Here is a 23,592-nt window from a genome sequence, read left to right as displayed (position 1 = left end):
TAATTGATCAATTGATTAATTAAAGGAAAAAAGTGTCAAAATACTCAGAATATGTCAAAATGGTCAGAATGAAAAGCCAATGCTTGATGATGTTAGTTAAGAGAATTGATAGCGTGCAATTGGTCAATTAATTAATTTAAACAATTGAAAAATGAAAAATTCGTTCAAAGGTGTCAAACTGCTCAGAATGGAAAGCCTAACCCACTACGCTATCGCGTCATACCCTTAAGGCGGTGCTTAAGTGTCCTCTCTAGCTTTAAACCAACAAACGGGTTTCGCCACTAACAATGAAAAGACTAAAGAGACGCATCATAGGAAATTCCGCAGACAGAACATAAAGGTAACAGCGTGAATGAAAACCAGTACAAAGATTTCCACAATCTCCTCCATTTACGCCGGTCTGCGCAAGGCAGACAAGGCAGACGTGGTCCCGTCAATGAAAACACAAAGCACTGAGAAGCAGCGGATGTGCGAGCCAGACGGCATTCGTCGCGCTGGCCGCGCTATGGTACAGCTTTCCGCAGGCGACGGCGCGGGGCGACACCGTCGATCTAACTGCGGACGTGCTCCATCGCTCGCCCGCCGCTGTGCGGAGGAATAAGCAGGAAAAGGTGCATCGCTGGAAGTGCAAAGTGACTGTTCTTTCCTCAGCCCGAGTCGTTTATAGCATGGCAGTGCGCGCTTCAACCGTGGGGGACGGGAGGCCGTCTTTGGTGGTATTTTGTCGCCCGCTTTGCAACGCGCCGTCACGGCGCTGCAGTCGCTCGCGCGGCCGTGGAGCGCAAGTGAAGAACAGATCGCGGTGAGCTTCGAGGAGAGGAACGTGGCAGACAAACGAAGTCTCTTTGCTGCGAGCTTCGAGGTTTCACCTCGATTTCCTCTGCAAGAAAAAAGAACTAAAAGCGTGATTTCTTTCATACCTTTTTTCTCTCCTTCGGCCTTGGAGCAGAGAACAAGTCTGGACTTCTTTTTCGTCGCGACTAACGTTTCCCGCGCGCTTCGTGCGCGCCGTCTTTTATTGACCAGCGCTGATTTCTCGAGGTTCACAGTGCCGTTCGCGCTACGCTCGGCGCTGCCATCTGGTGCTCTTTCTGCTTCTTTTTCTTTTTTCGCGCGCCGACTCACACCTTCCTGGAGCGTAATAACCCGGCTTCTTCGCTTCGTTGTGCGTAAGCCCTGATGACGCCTGCTTTTACTGAGCGCCCGCGTGCGCGCACTCCTTTGTGGAGAAAAAAAATGCCAGTTACGTGAAACCTAGCTTCTCCTTTCTTGATGAGTTAACCTTCCCACAATGCTCTTCTCGTCCCTCATTTTTTCTGAGTTCTCCTTTACACTTTTTAATTTTTTATTTTCAGCCTGTCAAACTGGACGCTTTTCGTTCACGTCCGTCCTAGATCTGCAGCATTTACTTTTATTCGCCAAGCTCCTTTTCATCGTCGCCCAGGCCGGCCGCTTCAAAAGCAGCCGAATGCACCATGACGGACGCCATTAATGTGACGTCATTCTTACATCTCGTCTTCTACAGCATGCTTATATTGCGAACCGCTAAAAAGTTTCTACCGATTACCCGAAGGTTACGAGGGATCAGCACTGGCTGGTTCGTCAAATTATTGACGCAATGACGTAACGCATGACGCTACGACGATTGCCTTTGTTATGGGACTATACTGTGATAAGTGTGTGGGCACTGACGGGGATCTTGTCGTGCAGCGTGTGTAGAGCGTCCCGAGCGCGTTCGTCCTCTGTTCAATCCTGTACACTCCTCCCCCATTCTCCGTTTGGGAAAGGGAAGGCAGAGAGGAGGGTGTGTGGACGGGACGACGACGACTTCGTCAAACCGCGAGGACTCGGCTATAACAGCTGGCGCTGTAAGGCGTACCTTTTTATGCCGCCATTACGACGACAGTTATTATCGATCCGTAGGTGTATGGTGATACTCATGATCGGTTATTTATCACGAATTGAAAGGCGGGGTAGCTGTCTCACTTCTCGGTGGATACCTCAACCGCGCTGTGAGGGAAGATAGGAAAGTGGGTCTGAAAGAATAAAGAGAGAAAGAGATGCCGGACTGCGGAATAATTTTTGACCTGCAGGGGATCTTTAAGTGCACTGACATCGCACAGCACACGGACGCCTTTTGCGTTTCATCTCCACTAAAGCTCGGCCGCCGTAGTCGGTTTCGAACCCGGGTACTCCATCACAGAAGCCGAGTGCTTCAACCACTGAACTACCGCGGTGGGTGGTGTGACTAATGGCAAATTCGGCTGACCGACTTCAAGCGAAGAGTCGAATCCGGCGCACACTTACCGAACCTTGAGAAGTTGGCTAATGGCCATTAGGATTCTTAGCGTGGAATTAATTCTCGACAACCGAGACAACATGTTTTGACGTCGCGTTTATCGTATGTTCATATGCACGCACGGGTCGGATGTAACCGCTCTTACACAACACTTTTTTTCAAGGCTAATATCCCTATTTTGCCTATGTTCGCGCTCGAACTATATATAGTTCGTTTAGTGAGCGAACACTCTTCGCCAAAGGCATGTGGCGTACCGATTTCCTCTGACGCAAGCAGCGAGTTTTATTTCACTTTAAGCTGTCGCACTGACTCACAGGTATATGAGCACATCCACTTGGTGCTGTTCGTGTAATTGCGGCGTGTCTGGCCGTGCCGTGCCACGCTTCAACTAGTCTACGTGGCGTTGCTGATAATTGAACGTTTTTACTTACACCAGTCACGTAAATTTGCACTCAAGTGGGCGAACGTTGGACCAAATTTATGCATGAACCTTTCATCTCATAACCCCCTTGCCTCTTAAGCGCGAACGACCGAGGGTGTGCCTAGCGCGAGAATTACCGTGCCTCCTCCGCTATGCTTTTCCGCTGGCGGGACCCCCCCCCCCCCCCCCCTGTCCCTCAAAAGCTCATGTACAGCTCTTTGATTCTTTTGAAGTAATATCACGAGATCGGCAACCGGACTGTCGTTTAGCGTTCCACGCCAGACAGCAGTGGCGTGGCGAAATGGACGAGAGAACTTGCATGCGCACAGAGGGCTTTCCAGTTGTACCGTCGTCTGCTCGGCTGTTCTGCTGACGTAGCAGAACCCCCACGGCTCGTGTGCTTGCGCAACTGGCAAGCGGTTTGTGCGCATGCGTGTCATGTCCGTTTCATAAATTTTCTCAATATTTCGAAACCTGGCGCCACCGCCTATGCAAGTTTATTAAAGGGTAACTCATTCGCGTCGGGGATGCCGGGAAGACGAAGTTTCTTTTTCGACTTGGCTAGTGCTAGGCCTAAAACGGGGATTCTGTCTCAGAATCGATAGCTGCGGCGCGATGCATTCCTCCGTGTGCAGATTAAATGATTTTGAATAATGCTTTTTTGAATTCTTCAGAATATTTAACGCCAGTGGAAGTTCGGTGTTAGACTGGTATGGAAACTTTGGCAGCATTTCCTCGAGGCTTGCCGCGAGAATAGTCTTATTGTTACGACTGAATCCACGTCTCATGCCCAACAATAGCCGAGCAAAATACGAAACCTCATCTTTTCGGGATTCCTGCGCCCATCCATAGCGGATAAACTGAGCGCCAGCTTTCCCTCTAGTCAATATAACGAAACTCCGTGTTCGGTTGCACCACTGTGGCCCTGCATAAGACGGTGAACGACCGTCTGGTCGATGATCCCGTAATATTACTAAGGGAATCGACGAATGTACTACTGGGGACTAAATTTTCCGGGACGCGAGCTCTAGTACAAACATTCACAGTAGCTCCCCCTCGATACCCAGTCGCCCGATTTTGTACGAAGTCATTAAAGGCCTAAATGCTCCTTCCTCTCTTCACAATATCAGGCGACTGCCCTTACAAAAATGGTCTATAGGCAGTCTATAGGGTTCTTATACACTCTACTGCCTTCCTATAGATATTTCTTTGTGTCTATTCGCAGTCTACGGACTATCTATAGATGAAAGTCTGCTAAAAGTGTATGGCCATAAATCTATAGATTGTGTATACACTGTCTATGGGATTTGTATTGGCCATAGACTTTTCTGTAGGGTTTGCTGTGGAGATCTATAGACGTTATAGACAGAAGTCTATGGACAATCTACAGACTGTTTAAAGACATTTTTTAAAGGGTGGGTAGTGAGGTGGAGCTACTATAAACGTTTATATTAGAACTCGCGTCCCGGAAACTTTTGTCCTCAGTAGTATACGTTGTCTACAGCGACCGACTGTTCCGGTACAAATCAAGTTCCCATGAGGGCTGTCGCTGGTGGGCGCAAACGTGTCTCGCTAAACACCAGATGGAGCTACTAGGGTGCGCTCCGCTTGCATGAGCTTTGTGGGCAACGGAACCTTCGGGACTGGGTGCCGTTTCGTCCAAACGATTGTACGCCACAGCATCGTGCAATCGGTGATTTTCAGCCGTTTGTAAAGAAGCGTTTTTGCGATAATTGTCTCGTACAGAACGCACGTCTTGTCAACGCCTCTGATGTTGCGCTCTGAGGTGCTACATGCCCAGTGTTCTTGACAAAAATTTGGAATATTGTAAGGTACTGTTATGGAAATATTGAAGGTAACGGTCGATACTTCCGATGCGTAGCGCAATCTTTCTATAAAGTTTTTTTTTACATCGCTCGCATCGACCAGTTAAGACTGCCATAGAAAACCAGTGGAGAACGTTTTTGATAACAGAAACGTTAATAGCAAAAAAATGCAAGCCTGCTGACGGGAGATCTGCAGTATTGATTTTTATTGTGAAATATTACAATAATAATAATAATGTTTGGTTTTTGGGGTAAGGAAATGGCGCAGTATCTGTCTCATATATATCGTTGGACACCTGAACCGCGCCGTAAGGGAAGGAATAAAGGAGGGAGTGAAAGATGAAAGGAAGAAAGAGGTGCCGCAGTGGAAGGCTCCGGAATAATTTCGACCACTTCGGGATCTTTAACGTGCACTGACATCGCACAGCACACGGGCGCCTTAGCGTTTTGCCTCCATAAAAACGCAGCCGCCGCGGTCGGGTCCGAACCCGGGAACTCCAGATCAGTAGCCGAGCGCCCTAACCACTGAGCGACCGCGGCGGGTGAAATCTTAAAATATATGAAAAAAAAATTGCGTTCATAAAGTCTTTCCTGTTGAAAAATGCTTTTGTCCAGAATTGTTCGGTATGTAACCATATCTGAAAAGATCAATTCTAGAAGCTCAGGTGCTGAATTAGACGACGCCCTTTGAGTAGTGTGAGCAATTAAAGGCTTGCGAATACTCGAAATTTTTGAATATTCTTCACCTCTTTGCTGTTCTGTCCCATATTTTTAGTGAGCCCTCTCCACTTCTAACCTGTCATTAACCCATTCCCTCTTGAGCTTCTTCACCCCTTCCTCCTCATGTCTTGCCACTTATTCAATCGCTCTTGCAGCCTCTTACCCCCCACACAGTTCAAGTTTCTTCACGGGGTTTCCAAGTATTCGCTGCCGTTCCTCATTACTGACCAAACCATAGCAGCCTACTTTCTTGAATCGCTCGTTCAACATCTGTGATCTGGACCGTTGCTGATATGTGGTTGTTCTGGAGGAATTCTTGTCACTCTACACATCCCATCTCAAAGTTCTCGTTTCTGCAACTTTCATATTTTTTTTGCACGCAGGCCTCCTTTAAGGGTCACGTAGGGGTCGCAAGAGGTATGGCATTGCTGTTCTCACCACTGTTCTATATAGACCTGGACTGTTTACTCTGTCTTCGGCTAGTGATTCGAATATCTTCTCTTTCGATTCGCTTAATGAACCAAATGGGGAAGATTCAAAACTGTCTAAACCATTCGATTAGTTTCTCAAGAGCCATTTATGCCTTAATTACTTGAACATAAACAGCTCTTGCTAGCAAACGAGCCAAGGTAAACTGTATGTGGCTTTTGAGCTCACAGGGGTGCCACGTATATCACAAAAAAACAGTAATGCTCCTACACGAAGTTATATTCGCCGAAATAGCAAATTCAAACAGTCAAGGTGAAAGGCAGCTTCTTGAAGCGTATGTGAATAGGGCTGCTGCAATAGAAAAAAAAAAGATGTGTCAGCATTGGATGCATTGCTCTTTCGGATAGTGAATTCGAATGGCTGGACACATCGCGCTGATTGCATCAAGAAGAGCTGTATTTGTTTCATTGTTTGTAATCTTTGGTTTGTAATGAGACCTCATATCTATAGTCAGGAAGAGAAACAGAGGTGCTATGGTGGAGTGCTGCGGAATAATTTTAAAGCATTAGAAGCCCCATGTGGCCAAAACGCGTCGTCTGTCGTAAAATTCGTCCATTAACTGCAGGAAAGTGACATCACCAGACCAGAAGTGACGTTACTTAATGTGAAGGCATCAACTTCTGCTAAAGCTGTCGCATTTCCATCGCATAATGGAATCATCATCATCATCATCATCATCATCATCATCATCATCATCAGCCTGACTGCCCCCACTGCAGGGCAAAGGCCTCTCCCATATCTCTCCAATTAACCCTATCCTTTGCCAGCTGCATCCACCTTTTGCCTGCAAACTTCTTAATCTCATCCGCCCACCTAATCTTCTGCCGCCCCTTGCTACGCTTTTCTTCTCTTGGAATCCACTGCGTTATCCTTAAGAACTACCGGTTATCATGCCTTAGCATTACATGCCCTGCCCAAGCCCATTTGTTCCTCTTGATTTCGACTAGGATGTCATTAACTCGCGTTTGTTCCCTCACCCACCCTGCCCGCTTCCGGTCTCTTAACGTTACACCCATCATTTTTCTTTCCATGGCTTGCTGCGTTGTCCTCAACTTAAGCTGAGCCCTTTTCGTTAGAGGAAAATGGCGTAGTGTCCGCCTTACATTACGGAGGACACCTGGACCGTGCCGTAAGGGAAGGGATAAAGGAGGGAATGAGAGAAAAAAGGAAGAAGGAGGTGCTGTAATGGAGGGCTCCGGAATAATTTCGACCACCTGGGGGTCTTTAACGCGCAGTGCCATCGCGTTATAGGTTAAATTGGTTTTGCGGAAATCAAAGGTCCAGTGACTGTCTCACTTCATGGACCACGCCTTGACCGAAGGGAGAAAGGTTGGAGTGAAAGACGAAAGAGGGATTGCTGCCCAACCAAGAAACGCGCGGCTTCGGCCCACCGTGGCCCGGATTGAACCCGCGTCATCGGACTGAGCAGCCCAGCGCGCTATCCACTGAGCCACCGCTGAAGGTTGAAGACGCGCTGATGCTATAGGCAGAAAGGGTAAGAACTCCGCGCGATCCCAGTACAGAAGGACAGGCCATGGAAACGCGGCAAAAGCACCCTCGGAGCACGCCTGGAACACAGAACGGCCGCCGCAACGTTTCACCGACGGATATTACGGATAATTTGATAAGTGGCGCATTTCTACGGACTGTCAGGTGATCCTGATGACATAAGGTCGCTTCTTGGCTTTCCTCTATTTTCGTTGCTTCCATTATGAACAGTCGAAACTCGTTATAACGAAATGATGGATATAACGAAGGAATGACGATTCCCCTTGGATGCTCGGCTAACAAGGGCTATAACGAAGCTACGTTTATAACGGAAGTAATCGGCGTTCCCTTTCAACTTCGTTATGACGAGGTTCAACTACAATTCCATCTGTCTCTTTCACCCGTGTTCCCTTATCTTGCATTAAACGAGTTTTCTTCTCGGCCTTCTGCGGTGAGAAATTGCCGTCCAACCGAGAAAAGCGCGTCTCCGAGCCCGCAGTGCTGCTGCCGGCGCATGCGCAGCGCACCGCACCGCCAGGAGTCACAGCGAGGAGCCGAGAATGGTTCCGGCCCACGGACGCGGTCGACCGCGGCTTCCGCGTGTCGGCGCTCATTACGGCTATTGTTCCCGTTCCGTTCGCTTCGCAGTCGGCTCGCGTCGCCGCGGCCAAAGGGACGGAGGTTTGCGCTGTCTTTGTGTTCTTTCTTAACGAAGCTTCCGGAGAATTCCCGCAGTGGAAGTGGTAAAGTGATGTCAATCTTCGTGGGGACTCCGAAGAAAGCAAACACCGTACGGCGTCAATACAACCACAGTGTGGGTGCCCGTTCGTGACTCTATCGACTTTCAGCGCGACTGCGTTTTTGGGGCAGTGGATAGCAAAAAAGTGGTAGGGTTCTAACGTAGTTAAACCGTGGAAAGCATACATGTGTGTAGCATGTTGGGATGGTTTTGCTTCGCTGGGTCGTCGGCAGGTCTAGCGACGATATTAGTTCGAGAGTAGCATTAAGTGATGAAGATGTGCAGTGCACAACGCGAGAGTGTGCTGCAGTTTAACACGAGGAGTGATCTGCTGCGGCGATAGCATAGTGTTCTCGGGCAGTGGCTTGCGAAGCTGACCTGTTTGCGCCTCCATGGGTTGGAATCCTAGCCGCGGTAACATTTATTTTATTTATTTATGGATTGGCCGAGGTCACCCTGAAGGTCAAGCTTCACACAAACTCTCGGTGGTCCGTTTTGGCCTCGTGAAGTTGTGCTTCACAAATAAGCCTACTATGGGTGCAAGAATGTTTAGCTGTGTCGTGTCCGACATTTTTGGACAAAACTCTTGGATCTTGACGCTGGAGTCAGTGGGGGATTGTGGGAAGGATTGACGGAGGAGCGGTCGCCTCCCCATGTCCAACATTGTTGAACAAAAATTTTGAATTCCGATATGTTCCGATGTGTTGCAAACAAAATCTTTATTTTATATTGTGTTTCCATTGCTTGCATCGAGCAGTTAAGACTGCCACAGAAAACCAATGGCGAACACTTCTCACGATAACAAGATCGCTAATAGCAGAAATAATGCAAGCCTGCCGACGGGAGATCGGCGAATATAATGATTGTTATAGTGAAATCTTACAAAATAAGACAAGACGGCTCCCATAAACTTTTTCCCGTTCAAAAATGCGTTTGTCCAGAATTGCTTGTTATGTTGGAGTTTGATGAGATACACTGCGGCTCTGGTCGGCGCAAGCTGCACGGCTGATTTCGAATCAGTAGCCGTTTACCTGTAGTGCACTTCAAATGTGTCGAAGTTATTATTCCAAAAAGCCAAGGTCGCAGGATCGAATCCCATTTGTGGCGGCCTCATTTCCACGGAGGCGAAATACGATAGCGCCCGTGGGCTGTGCGATGCCAGTACAAATTAGATAATACTAGGTGGCTGAAATTCATTCAAAACTCTTACGGCTTCCCTCGCAGCCTCGAACAACTTTATTTAGGAACGACAAGAAATGCTGTATCTTGATGCTGTCTTTTAAGCTATGACTAACTGACACGTCCCCATATCAATACTCATGGTAATGCCTCCCACTAAGGTCGAGTTTGCAGTGGTTTCCCGTGAGGCCATTACGAAAGTATTAGCCATTCATAAAATTTCTTCTTTCGTCACTAGGTAATACAAACCAATGTTTTAGGCCCTCTATATCAGCGATAATTAATATTTCTATAAAATTCTGCAGAAAACAATTTCCCTATGCCTTGAGTTTGGTGCATGCATGACCTGAGTTGCCTATGAGCCATCAAACCCAACAGAACACGAAATCAACGGGGCATGGCTGTCATCTGGACATTTGCAGTGTCACCTAACCAGGGGGTCGAATGCAAACTAGATATGCATGCCTGCTGAGAAACAAATTCTTGCCCCTCGCCTGTGGCCTTGACACTGATCACTATGGAATCGCACTTCTTCTGGCCGCTGGCGGAAGGATGAAGGCCTGTCGTCCTGTGCGCGCTCGCCTGTGTGCCAGGGATGCTATCTCGCTTAACTTTTTTAGTAGTTCGGGCCTCAGCCTGTAAACTTGCTCGTTGAACCATGCGGCGATACCTTCGACTTCCTACCAGCCTGCTAGTTAGCACGCCTTAGCTGTATTCTGATGTCTGACAATGCTATGCCGATGAAAGCGCTCTTCTAACTCAGAGGCTTTATTTTAAAATTGCGTAAAGTGCTGGGTGAAACACCCTGTGTTCCATTTGAGGGCGCTTCTAATCTCATTATGTTCTTTTTCTTTCTCGCCTACTTTCCCCTGTTTTGCGAGGCTCTTCTTCACAAGACATCGTCCTTGCAGAAAACGCACGTATGGGAAAAAGAGTTGTCTTAGAAAAGCCGGGCGCTAAGAAAGCGTGTCGGGCTTTGGACGGCCGAGTTCGCGCCGTTGGAAGACCGCTGGCAAGACGTCACCCCCTCCACCTCTATGGTCACATTCAGTAAGGCGTTGAAAGCGGCAGTTCCTTTGTGTCCTTTCGGTCTGCTCTGGAGTTCCGCTTTGTGCGTCGCCGAAAGGGGCTTGACAGCGGGTCACGGGGAAAGGAGGTTTCAAGAGGGAGAGCTGCGCCAAGCGTTATTTAAGGCGCGCGACCGATTAGCGTACCCTACCGTCGCCGACACCGTTACTGTACCACCTCAAGGCACGCGAAGTGGTAAGAGGGTTGTCCTGCCTGTTACTGTTCCTGCAGCGAGCGTGAAATATGGGCCACACCCGCACTGGGACAGGCAGTTCCTTTTTCATAACGACTCAGGCCGCTCATGAAGGAATGCTGGACATAAAATTCTTTTAGTTCCCTTTTTCCGCAACCACAGGTGAACACACTGTCCCGAAACCGCGGCGAAGCCGCAGCCGAAACTACCCTGAACTTTAGGAAATCTTGAGGGGAAACTTAAGTTCCGTCTTATGGGCATCCCCCATCATATAACGGTTAAATGAAATAAAATAAGATTACATTAGAGACCAAGGGAAAAGTATGCGACAGCTGTATCTTACTGGTACTCACCAATATGTGCAGAAGCGTGGAGGCCAACGAAAAGGGTTCAGCTTAAGTTGAGGACAACGCAGCGAGCAATGGAAAGAGAAATGATAGGTGTATTGCTAAGAGACCGGAAGTGGGCGGAGTGGGTGAGGGAACAAACGCGTGTTAATGACATCCTGGTCGAAATCAAGAGGAGGAAATGGGCTTGGGCAGGGCATGTACTGCGAAGGCAAGATAACCGCTGCTCCTTAAGGGTAACGGAGTGGATTCCAAGAGAGAGTAAGCTTAGCTGGGGATGGCAGAGAGTTAGGTGGGCGGTTGAAATTAAGAAGTTCGCGGGGATAAGGTGGCCACAGCTGACACAGGACAGGGTTAATTTGAGATTTATGGTAGAGGTCTTTGCCCTGCAGTGGCCGTAGCCAGGCTGCTGCTGCTGATGATGATGACATTACAGATCCCTCCCGCACAAGTAGTCCTTTCCGGTTGCCAAGGTTCTGCCTACATGCGCATATATGCGGAATTAGTCATTCATTACTATACGATCATAGATCGCGCCGAGTCCCCACAGTATACTCTGGCGCAGTGGGGCAGCGTTAAAGTGAAGCGCCACTGACCCGGCAGGTGGCTGTTTGAAACACAGCCACTGGTGTGTCTTGCGAGACGTTGGTTGCTCTCCCCAAGTAAGCTGTCGTGACCGATCATTAACTGAAATGCCACCTCCCATGGTGGGCAGGTTCTGATGGCGTCATGAGGCCACGTGACCTAGATGGCAGGCGTGCCATCTGCTTTTTCGCTTGCAACATCAGTGACGATGACGACGACACTAACGTCGCTGGATTTTCTGCTGAACATGAGCCTTAACGCTCTCGCGTTAAGAATTTACTGTCTTGCTCTCGATGGCGACTAAGTGCAGACGTAAAATGTATGACAGGAAAGGCGTAATACATTCTATGCCTGTTCATAAATGGTGGCAGCTGCACCCGGGTATTGGGAGGTTCTCTGGCTGCTTGGCGAGCCGCTGCTTTCGCACACATATGTATTCTTCGGTTCATTATTATAGGGGAGCGCTTAACTTCAGAACGGACGAAACGGACGAAACAACACGAGACAATGAGGGCAAACTACCAACTGAGTTTATTTTCGAAGGGGCTCATATTTATACAAACCCGATCGTGGGTAAAAGACGAAAACACATACAAAGAGAAAAAAAAACAGCAAAAACCATGAACTCATGACACCATCCGGACTTGACACCTAGGCAGCGTGCTTTAACTCCCTGGCAGCTTTCGCGGCTTCAGGAGGTGCCGCTATTACTGGCGTCACTTCCACTTGAAAAGTGCATTTGGCGTATACTTCGCCGCTTTCGCTTTTGGTGCGTTACGAGATGGCGCTTTCAGTCGCTTTCTTTTTCGTGCTGTATGTGCTCGCCTGCTGTTGTTCAGCTTTAGCGACAGGTTCGATAGCCTCGGCCGCCTTCTCACCTTCGTGTGTCGTTGGCGAGAGTAGGCGCGGCTTTCTTTATCTTGACTCATCCGGCTCCGGATGAAAGATGACGCAGGCGACGACTTAGCCGCTAGCAAACGCTCTCCATGCTACGCTTGGAAATTATCGATTTTTCTCATTGGTGGAGGTGTTTCCCACCCAGGTTCTCAGTGTTAGATCCTCACAAGGATCAAACGCTGAGACCGCGTGCTAAGTAATCTTTAGATGCGGTGTAATAATCCGGTCACAGACACCGCAGTTCGTAAAAACGTGTACGTTCCCGTGGGGCGAGCCATCAACTCGGAACTCAGTACAGTAGAAATGCACCAAGCGTCTCGTTCACTTTTGGAGGCTCTCGGCGGCTGGTCTGTCTGTGGCTGGTAGGAAGAGCTTGCGCCCGAACTCGACGTATACAGCAGGGAAGCATCTTTTAGAGACAGGAGACCATCACTGAGTATAGTGTTGTGCCTCAAAGCGTGGATATCGTTTTGTCAGTGCTCCGTTTTCCGGTCCCGCTATTTCAAGCCAGTGGATCTCTTCCCACGAAGTCAGACGGAGGCAACAATGCCTCGCCGCTGTACTGTACAAGAAAAGAGAAGAAGAAAATATCGTGCCCTTTGCTACGCTGATCATTTCCACATGCGTATTCGGCAATACGCCTCGCAGCCACAAGCACTAAACACGGCAAGCGCCAAGATCCGCCGTTGCACGCCACTTCGCGACACAAGAAGTGGCGGCGGCGGTAGTCTGAACAATCACCCTTTGTCCGAAGCTGCCGCGGCGGCCACCTATCGCTTGAATTCGGTGGGGACCGCTCGCGCGCTGAGCCCGCTTGGTGGGCGAGCTCCTGTGTCTAAACATGTGCCCACCGTAACAGTCAAGAGAAATCCGCCGGCATCAAGGATAAAGAAAATAGTTTGAGACCCTCGTGTGCCAAAGCCATTTGATCGAGGGAACAGGAAAAAAAGGTATTCGGCACGGTGGCTCCTTGTTTAGCTCGGCGTCTTTTTCCTGCTCTGGGCAAAAACACATGACCGTGTCTGTCGGCTGCTCGGTATCGCTTCATGTATTTTGGGAAGAACGAAAAAGCCAACCGCCGCGTACAAGCGAAAGCGCGGTGGCTATAAAGGTTTCGGGGGCGTCGTGCTGCCGCGCAAGCACCGCGGTTTATAGACTTGGTTTCGAATCACGCTCCCACAGCTGCTTGCTGCTGGTGGGAGCGAAGCCATCGTGTCGTTGTATACGATTCAGCTCACGTCACGGGAGGTCCACGCTGAAACTCAAACGGCGTCTAGCTCCCGTTAGGAATGAGTGTGAGGTGGTTCGCACGTGTCCACTGAATGTGTTTTCTGTTAAAATTGGAATTGAGAGAATTGGAGCCTATTTGGCATGGACTCTCGGATTGCGAACATCAATTCACTTGTGCGGCCGAAAAGGAGAGTGTGCAGTATTTGTATCTTGTCGGTACTCTTCCGTGGGGCCAAAACATGGAGGCCAACGAAGAAGCTTGAAGTTAGATATCAGGACGGTGCAGCAATCGATGGAAAACACCGCTACCAGGGCAACTAACTTTAAGAGGCAGTGAGGCAGCAGCATAGATTGAGAAACCAATACGCATTTATATGATAGCGAAATTCGCAGTTTAAATGAACTAGGGCGAATCATAATTGATGGCACGTTAATGTAACAGAGTATATTCCAATTTCCCCCAGAAGGGAAGCGTGTCACATGGGAAAATGGGATGAAATCTTTGCGTATAGAATGGCCTCCATTAAAAGCTCTCACAAAAAAAAGTAATAGACACTGACTGTAGAGCAAAATAGCACTCGACAGAACATCTGCACAAGACAGGAGCATCAGTCACGATACGCCCGCCTGACCTTTTCTGGCTCCACTTACAAACTCTCCGTTGGGTTTTTAAATCCTTATGGCCCCTGCAGCAAAGCACAAAGGAAAATCATCTTCGTGGTCTCATGCCATGATTTTACAGCGAGAGCAGTTAGTGCCTTAACTCCCGAGATCGCGGACTCGGTGTCGTCGGCGTCCGCAGGCTCGCGCCAGCATCTCCTGGCAGGCTGGCCGGCCAGATGTATAGCGTATGCGACGGAAAACCCTACGATTAGTTCCTTGAGGCACACGAGCCACACGAGGTGCTCAAGACGAGGAAAGAAGGCGAGGATCCCGCCAGGACCCCGCACTCCGTGCAGCAGAATGCGAGGCCAGTAGGCGTTGGCGTCGAGACATCGCAGCACGTGTCTCCGAAGCTGGGGCAAGACACCTTGGGCATCAAGGCCGCAGAGTGCGTAGCGCACGAGGCGAAGCAAGGCGGATTCAGGGGCAAGCGAAAGCAGGAAAAAGCACGGATGCGTTTGTTTCACAAGCGATTCCGGGACAACCCGTTTGGTTACTGTTGCTCCGCGTGCGATCAACGTTGGTTCAAGCATGGCTGCACGGCACTGCCAAGAGGCGTTTCCGGCCGTCGACTGCACTATAGCATTTTTTTATGCTTCATATTCGTTACCAGCCTATCAGTTTATAAAAAGTAGAACATGTTGCCAGGCTATTTGGTGTCAAGTTACCACACATGGTAAAGTTGCGCGAAAAGCCCACAAACAAGACACGGTACGGGACCATTCTGGCGGAAAATTCAGCGCGGAGGGATGAAAGACACAGGAAGGGCGACAAAATAAGCGCTCTCCCCTTACCACGTCTGACACTTTATAGAAATCTGTGACGTAGCGCCACATGACTGGCTGTCTGCTAACCTAATCGAGGGTTCGGCACGTTTTCCTTATGCTTTGCGCAATGAGAACCATACAAACGTGTGCGAGAACCCTCAGAAATCTTTCCCTCTTTTTTTGTTCTAACTTCGGTGCACAGAAATGTAAAGTATGCGGTGTTTCCTAATCGGAAATTGTGTGTTACTATACCTGTCTGGCTGCACCTTTCGACGTTGTTATGAACTGATAGTTTTTTATCGCTTTTGCAGGATGAAGGACAAAGGAAGGATGTGCTGAGCGGCTAAGCGGCACTCGCTATTGCGGAGAAAAAAAGGAAAAGAGGTGAGTGATTGTCTTCGGAAGAAACGACTTAAAGCCTCGGGAATAGTCGATTAGTGAGAGCGGCATAGATAACCCGCTGGAATCTGCTTTCGCTATTCTGAAGCCTAGATATTCACGTGAGTCGGCCATTGCACAGATCCAACGTAGGAACGCCGTGGGTTTGAAGCGCCAGACTGGAGTAGACCTGAAGTGCTAGAACGAACTGCAAACACTCCCCAAAGGAAGCCCTCTAGTCATCAGCGTCGACTGGATTTCATGACGCCGCGGTTAATCTCCTAGCATGGCATCGCGAGTGGCTAGCAGGTGCCTCCGTGGAATAGGATTAACCGCGAGCCACGACAATCGGACGACGTCACTGGCGGGAGGTCCTCTTTTGAGTTCTGTCTGCTGCTTCGATCTTCAGTTATATTATTACGAGGTTAGTTCAGCAGCAGGAATCACAGAAGACACACCAAAAAGCCAGATCACTCAAGCACTAGCTGCAGGTAGGTAGGTAAACTCTTTTATTGCGCCCAAAAACAGGGGACCAGTCAAAGGACCGGTTGCGCTGACTTAGAGGAGGTCGGCGGGGATCCTTTGGGATGCCGCGCCCTCCACCGCGCGCTGGATAAGCCAGCGTTGGTCTGCTGGCTTGGAAGTACACAGGAGAGACTCCCACGTCTCTGGGGTGTTTGCGTTGTCTCTGTTGTAATGTGGACATGTCCACACCATGTGTATGAGTGTGGCCGGAGTTGAGCAGTGTTTACACATGGGGGCTATCTGTTCCGGAAAGATCTTGCTGTATAAGAGGGGGTGTGGGAAGCTGCCAGTTTGTAGTTTGCGCCATTGGACGGCCTCGCGCCTTGTTAGATCGCGGTGTGCGGGAGGATATGTGCACCTTTGGAGTCTGTAGTGCTGGAGTATGTCCGTGTAAGTGGTGAGTAGAGATAGTGAAGCGCGTGGGATATTAGTGTCAGCGGAAGCAGGGTGGCTGATCATACTCTCGGCTCGGCAGCTGAGATCTCGAGCGAGTGTGTGTGCCTGGGCGTTTCCGCTGAGCGACTCTTGGGCTGGAGCCCAAAGAAGTAAGCGAGATGTGGAAGAGGGTGCTGTAGAACGTAGAATATGTAACGCCTGGCAAGAGATACGGCCAGCATCGTAATTGCGAATAGCCTGTTGAGAGTCACTGATGACGACTTTGGTATTAGGGTCGGCTAGCGCGTACTTGTCGTCAACTGCTCAGCGACACAAAAACGTCCTCTTCGCTTCGCGACTGTGTACCGTAACAATATATGACTATAGTATAGTCTACTAACTAGTATGTGTTGCAAACAATACATAGATGCATGCCCCTGTCAAATTCTTTATTGCGAAATGAAAAAAAAAGAAATTCAATAGCTATCGCTGAATATCTCGTTACCCAGTGGTAACCGTCCAGCGAGTTTTTTTCATCCCAATCAATTCGAAACTTAGTGAGCTAATGCTTGATGAGCTTTCGATCCGGATTCGTGCGCTGCTCAGCGCGGCGCCGATTTTTCGCCTCCTCCAATCGATATGTTGCGTCACGTGCATTCAGCTCTTCTCATTTCGCTTCCCGCCGACTTCCCCGTGTCTCTCGAGTATTCGCTCTGACGGCTTCGCACGAACTGCACGCGTGCGTATTCGAATCATGCATCAGAGCGGGGCGAACGTGCGCGGCGGACATGACAGTTCTGGGCCGAGCGAGGAGTCGGCAGTAGATTTGTGCTTGAACAAAGAGAGCGAGCAGAGATGAAGCGGCGCTGTTTGTTTCGTATACGGTGGGATTGGCCGGCCGCTGAGACGGCTCGTGCGCAACGCTTCGGAGGCCGCTTTGAAGCGAAGCGAATGTAAGAAATACGCGCCAACTCTTTTTTTCTTCCGTGGAGGCTTTACGTAATTCTCCTTGCCTTGTGATGTCGTAATCGGAAAATCCCACTTTCGCCCGGTGACCAGTGGTGGGCCAATAATGTGCCAATGATGTTCCGATGATGGGCCAATGGTGGGCCAATGGCGCGGACCTTTTTACAGGGACGGTGCTGTACAGTCAAGGGAGAGGAAAAGCCTGGGGCACTTTTGTAGTGCTGCATTAAGGGGATTTGTACAAAACGCAAAATGTATTGGGGACTAGCCAGTTGTGGTCACACCTGGATAATAAAAACCCGAGGCTGTCGAATCAGAATGCCGGACAGCGATAAAAGGCTATCTGTGGTAATGGATTCAGGTGGCTGCGTCCTCTCAAAGCGGAGCACTGCATCTCTAGTTGTATCTTTGTCTCGAAAGAAAGCGAAAAGTCTGCTATTTCATGTTTGTGTAGATCGCTGGTTTCGTATTCGACCCGGTTAAACCGCTGTGCAAGGCAAGGTTGGTTGTAATCTCGTCGCCGGTGTTTCCTCATAAGCAAGCCGTCATGCAGACACGTGGCAGGATAAGCGCTAGTGCAAAGGAGAGTAGGTCGACCTTTGAGCAGAGCGTGACAGCTACCGCGTGCAAGCGCTACCGATTGCAGCTGCCGAGCAACCCTTCAGAGGCGCGCGATAACAGCACCCTAGCAGCTGCTGTCGCCGTAAGTGGCCGGACGAGCTAGGGGGCTATCCTGCCTTGGCTCGACAGTCTACCTCAAGGTGGCCGGCGAGCTGCTCGCTGGCTGCTGTGGGAGATAAGACGGGTTGGCCAAAGTAGTATTCTGGAGAGTAAAGCGAATGTCATCACTATCACGAGTGCTAGCGACGACTCTGAGAGGCCTCCACGACCGTGAGCCGAGCGAAAGCGTCGACGAAAAGAGGGCCCTGACGTGCGAAAAAGCGCCAACAATTTCTCAACGTGCGCGGTGGCTCAGTGGTTAGCGTGCTCGGCTACTGATCCGGAGTTCCCGGGTTCGAACGCGACCGGGGCGGCTGCGTTTCGATGGAGGCGAAACGCAAAAGGCGCCCGTGTGCTGTGCGATGTCAGTGCACGTTAAAGATCTGCAGGTGGTCGAAACTATTCCCGAGCCCTCCACTAAGGCACCCTTTTCCTCCTTTCTTCTTTCACTCCCTCCTTTATCCCTTCGCTTACGGCGCGGTTCAGGTGTCCGCCGATATATGAGACAGATACTGTGCCATTTCCTTTCCCCAAAAACCAATTATTATTATTACTACTATTCTCAACGTCGTGACTGAATAAGTGGACTTTTTTTCGAAAACCAAACATTGCAAACTTACTTAATCAAGAAACACCTATATTGCTACTCACGAGATGGTGCCGTGTGCAATATGCTACTCACCTTAGCGGTCAATCACCATTACGCTAAAACGAACGTACAAACGCTTATGCAGTCTTAAAGGGACACTGAAGACAAATATTATTCAGAGCAAAAATTGATTCTCTGAATCTTTCTGGCTATGTTGAAGTTTTTCCGACATCAGAAGACGCATTTATCGCCCTGAAAATTGAAAGTCTCTCCACCAGTCGCTTCAAACTCGGGATGTCCTCACCTAAAAGGGCGAGTTGCCAGCGGCCACCGTTTTGAAGGCAATGGCTGCTCAGCGTAGCCTTTTAGATCCGCGTCAAGAAATTGGCATCAACGTACGTGTTTTAGTTCCGAAATCGACTGGTGATGGCGACGCCTGTATTTAGTTTTTATGCCTTTTTATCTTGCAAAATCTTTTTCGGTGAGAGTGGTCTCCTTGCGATTAGAACGCGGCACCCTCTTGATACAGGCGATCTTCTCTGTCATGTGTCTCTTTAAAGAGGTATCTTTTCTGGGTGGTTTGGTTTTGGTTTCTGAGGAAAAGAAATGACGCAGTAACTTTCTCACATATCTCGGTGGACATCCGAACCGCGCCGTCAGGGAAGGATAAAGGAGGGAAAGAAGAACGGAAGAAAGAGGTGCCGTAGTGAACAATAGCACGCAAAAAAAAAACTACCACGTGACTATCAAGGACGCTGTATATATCAGTGGGAAATTAATATCGGATTTGAGGAAAGAAAAGGGCGCAGTAACTGTTTCACTTCAACGTGGACACTTCAACGTCGCCGCGTCGAATAAAGAACAATACTGTGCAGGGTGTCCCTGTGGCTGCGGTGGTGCCGGAGAGGTGGCGTTTAAAAGCTTAGGCGCAAGAAAACGTTAGTCTATCCAGCGTCCAGTCTCCTGGCACCGTCGGAAGAGGCGGGTCACCAGCGTCAAGAGCGTGGCGCCGGACTGACGATACCTGGCCGTGCCCTCTCTTGCGAGTTTCCTTCGTATATATACCTTCACCTGAACAATACATGGCGACGGCTCAGGAATCCAGTTTTTCTTGCACGAAAACCGGAAGAGGAGCGCAGCCGGTGACCGTCATAATGCATCTCGCACGCGTAACCTGTCTCAATCGTGAGGACGGCCGCAAAATACGACTGCGCTTGGGACTCTTCTGATTCACTGGCGCAAGCCAACGCGCATTTCTTCTGTTTTTTTCTATATTTTCCGTTTCTCTCTGCTTTGTGTCACTGTTCACGACAGGTTTCGCCGGCGGGAAAACGACACCGCTGACTCGCGCCTCACGTTTTCTTCATCAGAGGGTGTCTCGCGAAGCTCACGGCGCCGACCTTGTCGCTGCCGACTGCGGTGAATCTCTGGGAACGCACCTTTAGGACTCGACCGCCTGAAGCGCCGGTACACGCAAGCGCCGACGAGCTCATCGCGTCCGCCTTTTTTTCGGACGTTTTCTAGAAAATTTGGCGGTTTGCAAAAGGGCACGGACTAATTGCTTGAAGGGGAGCACAACGCTTTTATGTGCGTCGAAAGCGCCTTATCCGTGAGCTGTCCTGGAGGCCGTAGGCTTAAACTTTGGCCGCTTGCTGTTGTTCGCGCGTGCGTTTCATGCGTCGAAATGCGCCTGACGCGACAGCACAGTCCCGGGCTCAGCACGCTACGCCACTTTGTGGCCGGTTATACACTCTAAACAGCAAGGGATCGAAAAGAAATTAAGCTGTCTTCTAGGGCACACCCTTCACTGGGCATAGTATTCTGCCAGTCCTGGAGTAGATTTCCATCCCTAAAAATACAGAATACTCAGGGTTCGCTACGGATACAAATTCCCTCTCGAAAACACGTGAAGTTCTAGCAGTTACGAAGATTTTAATCGAGACGTTTCAACCTCCTCTCTTTGCTAACCTTAACACCTCCAGTTCCGGATTTAAAAGCCTCCTCCCATCGTAAACTACATCAAGTTACTGCAATTTGCAGTGAGAATTTACTTCTTTTGCCAAGAGTAAGTATTCCGTATATTTAGTGATCGAAACCTACTCCGGAACTTGGTCAGCATACCCTGGTCTTAAAGAAGACTGCTACAGAACAGCCAACTCCCTTTTTGGCTCCCATGTTGCGTATTCGTGATCCCAGGTGGTCGAAATTATTCCGGAGCCCTCCACTACGGCGCCTACTTCTTCCCTTCTTCTTTCACTCCCTCCCTTGTCACTTCCCTTACGGCGCGGTTCAGGTGTCCAGCGATATATGAGACAGATACTGCGCCATTTCCTTTCCCCAAAAACCAATTATTATTATTAATTTTGACTGGCTACCAACGGGACCGAGACTACCAGCCGGCTGGCCTCGAGATGTCGGGGTATCTATGGGCAGCCTGTGCAGGGTTACGATACATTAAATTGGCATTTTTAGAGAAGGTTTATTCGCTCCACGTGTCGTTCTCAAACAAGCTTAATCTCAGTGCTACGTAGACTTGATCGGTTCCACTAAAGTTTCGGCTGATATCTGTGTTCCACATATCTGGAAGGATGGTTTGGCTTGGTTTATGGGTGTTTAACGTCCCAATGCGACTCAGGCTATCAGGGACGCCGTAGCGAAGGGCTCCAGAAATTTCGGCCACCTGTGGTTCTTTTTCGCGCGCTGACATCGAACAGCACACGGGCCTCTAGAATTTCGCCTCCATCGAGATTCGACCGCCGCGGCCGGGATCGAACCCGCGTCTTTCGGGCCGGCAGTATCTGGAAGCACACTCGTTCCGAAATCAGTCTGGTTACTTCTACGTGGGCTTGGTCAGTTTCAAATAAGTTTCAGATAAAACCTGTTTTCGACATATTTTATTCGGAGCGACTTTGGTTTCGAAATGGCTTGCTCGATTCCACGTAAGTTTAAGCTAAAAGCTTTGTTCCGCATATTTTATCTGCAACGACCCCCGTTTCGAAATGAGTCACTTCAGTTCTACATATATTCTGGTCTGTTACACATAGGTTGCAGATATAACCTCTGTTCAACAAATTTTGTTGGGAACAACACTCGTTTTAGAATGAATCAGCATGCTTATTTGTGGCGCGAAATTTCCAGTTTTTTTCGTCGCGTAAGACCCGCCGCGGTGGCTCAGTGGTTAGGGCGCTCGGCTACCGATCCGGATTTCCCGGTTCGAACCCGACCGCGGCGGCTGCGTTTTTATGGAGGCAAAACGCTAAGGCGCCCGTGTGCTGTGCGATGTCAGCGCGTGTTAAACATCCCCAGGCCGTTGAAATTATTCCGGAGCCCTCCACTACGGCACCTCTTTCTTCCTTTCTTTTTCACTCCCTCCTTTATCGCTTCCCTTACGGAGTGGTGCAGGTGTCCGCCGATATATGAGACAGATCCTGCGGCATTTCCTTCCCCAAAAACCAATTATTATTATTAATTATTATTATTTCGTCACGTAAGCGAAACGCGGTGGTTTAAATAGAACAGCCACTTTCTCTTATTTTTTTTTTGTTCCACATAACACCTTCCATTAGAGGTCATTCTTTGAAGCGCTCCACTGTGCTTTTGGGAGGAAGGAAAGGCGATGCGGAGCGAGAAGTAATTTGTTTTCATCGGCCTGTGAGCACAGAACGTCGGGGAACCGGTAACTAGAAGGGCCGTTAAATGCCAAATGTCTGCGCAGCTGGATTTCGTCGGCCTGCAGTGTTTTTCACACGTGCACTCCTTGTCATAAGTGTTTTCCAGCCTTTCAAGTGTGTTTGTACTGGAAAGCTACTGCCATGTTCGATGAGTGTGTCCGGTCTTGTTTCGGTGAGAAACTTCTGATACACTTAGCGATGATTATGGCGAACTCCTACGCCAGTCAATCATAAAGGCCGACCGTGCAGAAGGCAGTACATCAGCGACTCCTGAGAAGCGAATGATGGCAGTTCAGTATGCGTTCATTCAGCTTCCGCATAACGTTTAGCATCTGTCGATGACGAGTGATGTGTGCGCCAATCATGTTCTCTGTTGTAATCAGCAATCGCCGTACTTAATCGGACCTAGAAATCTGTTGTGGTACCGCTTTCCTGCAACAGTTTGGAAAAACCTCCGCATTTTCACCCGGGTTGTTTACTAATGTCCCTGAAGAGAAAATGTACAACAGCTGTATCTTACCGCCACTCACCTCTGGGGCAGAAACGTGGAGATTAACGAAAAGGGTTTAGCTTAAGTTAAGGACAACGCAGCGAGCTATGGAGAGAAAAATGACAGGTGTAACGTTAAGAGGCAGGAAGCGGGCAGAGTGGGTGAGAAAACAAACTGGAGCTAATTACATCCTAGCCGAAATCAAAAGGAAGAAATGGGCTTGGGGAGTGCATGCAATTAATGTGAAGGCAAGGTAACCGGTTGCCCTTAAGGGTAACGGAGTGGATCCAAGAGAAGGAAAGCATAGCAGGGAGCGGCAGGAAGTTAGGTGGGCGGATGAGATTAAGAAGTCTGCGGGGATACGGTGGCTGCAGCTTGCACAGGACAGGGTTAACTGGAAATATATAGGAGAGGCTTTCTTTATTTCCGCTGCCCCAGCTCAGGTGCTTCAGTATCGGTGGCAGGTGCCGGGGCTTAATAATAATAATAATTGGTTTTGGGGGGGGAAAGGAAATGGCGCAGTATCTGTCTCATATACCGTTGGACACCTGAACCGCGCCGTAAGGGAAGGGATAAAGGCGGGAGTAAAAGAAGAAAGGAAGAGAGAGGTGCGAACCTGGGAACTCCGGATCAGTAGTCGAGCGCCCTAACCACTGAGCCACCGCGGCGGGGCTGCCGGGCTTGAAAAAATCTTTTCCTTCATTTTTAATATTTTTTTAATAAACCCAGTTACTACTACTACTTTGCACTGCAGTGCTGACGACGATGATGACACGAATGCGCTCTGTTCGTTGCTATCGATGAAGGTCATAGTAGAGGAATTTCCCAAGTACTATTTAGGAAGCGTGCTTTCTTTTCCACGCTTCAGCAGCTATTTGAAGCAGGAATGACACGTAATGACAGGGGTGAACGTAGTCTTCTCAGCTCCTCGTAGTCTTTCTAGTGTTTGTGAACGCGTCAAATAACC

General features: G+C 49.2%; 1 protein-coding gene across 2 annotated transcripts in view; it reads left to right on the top strand.

Moving 5' to 3' along the window:
• The window catches only part of LOC144111114 (uncharacterized), a 101,212-nt gene that overhangs the window by 50,375 nt on the left and 27,245 nt on the right, over positions 1–23,592 (top strand). For both annotated transcript variants that reach the window (XM_077644255.1, XM_077644254.1), the window contains exon 2: positions 15,223–15,295. The gene's annotated coding sequence lies outside the window, so the exon portion shown is untranslated. The remainder of the gene's footprint in view (positions 1–15,222; positions 15,296–23,592) is intronic.

Source organism: Amblyomma americanum, chromosome 11, assembly GCF_052857255.1.
Source record: "Amblyomma americanum isolate KBUSLIRL-KWMA chromosome 11, ASM5285725v1, whole genome shotgun sequence".
Classification (NCBI taxonomy): domain Eukaryota; kingdom Metazoa; phylum Arthropoda; class Arachnida; order Ixodida; family Ixodidae; genus Amblyomma; species Amblyomma americanum.
This window is presented reverse-complemented; position numbering and strand designations above follow the sequence as displayed.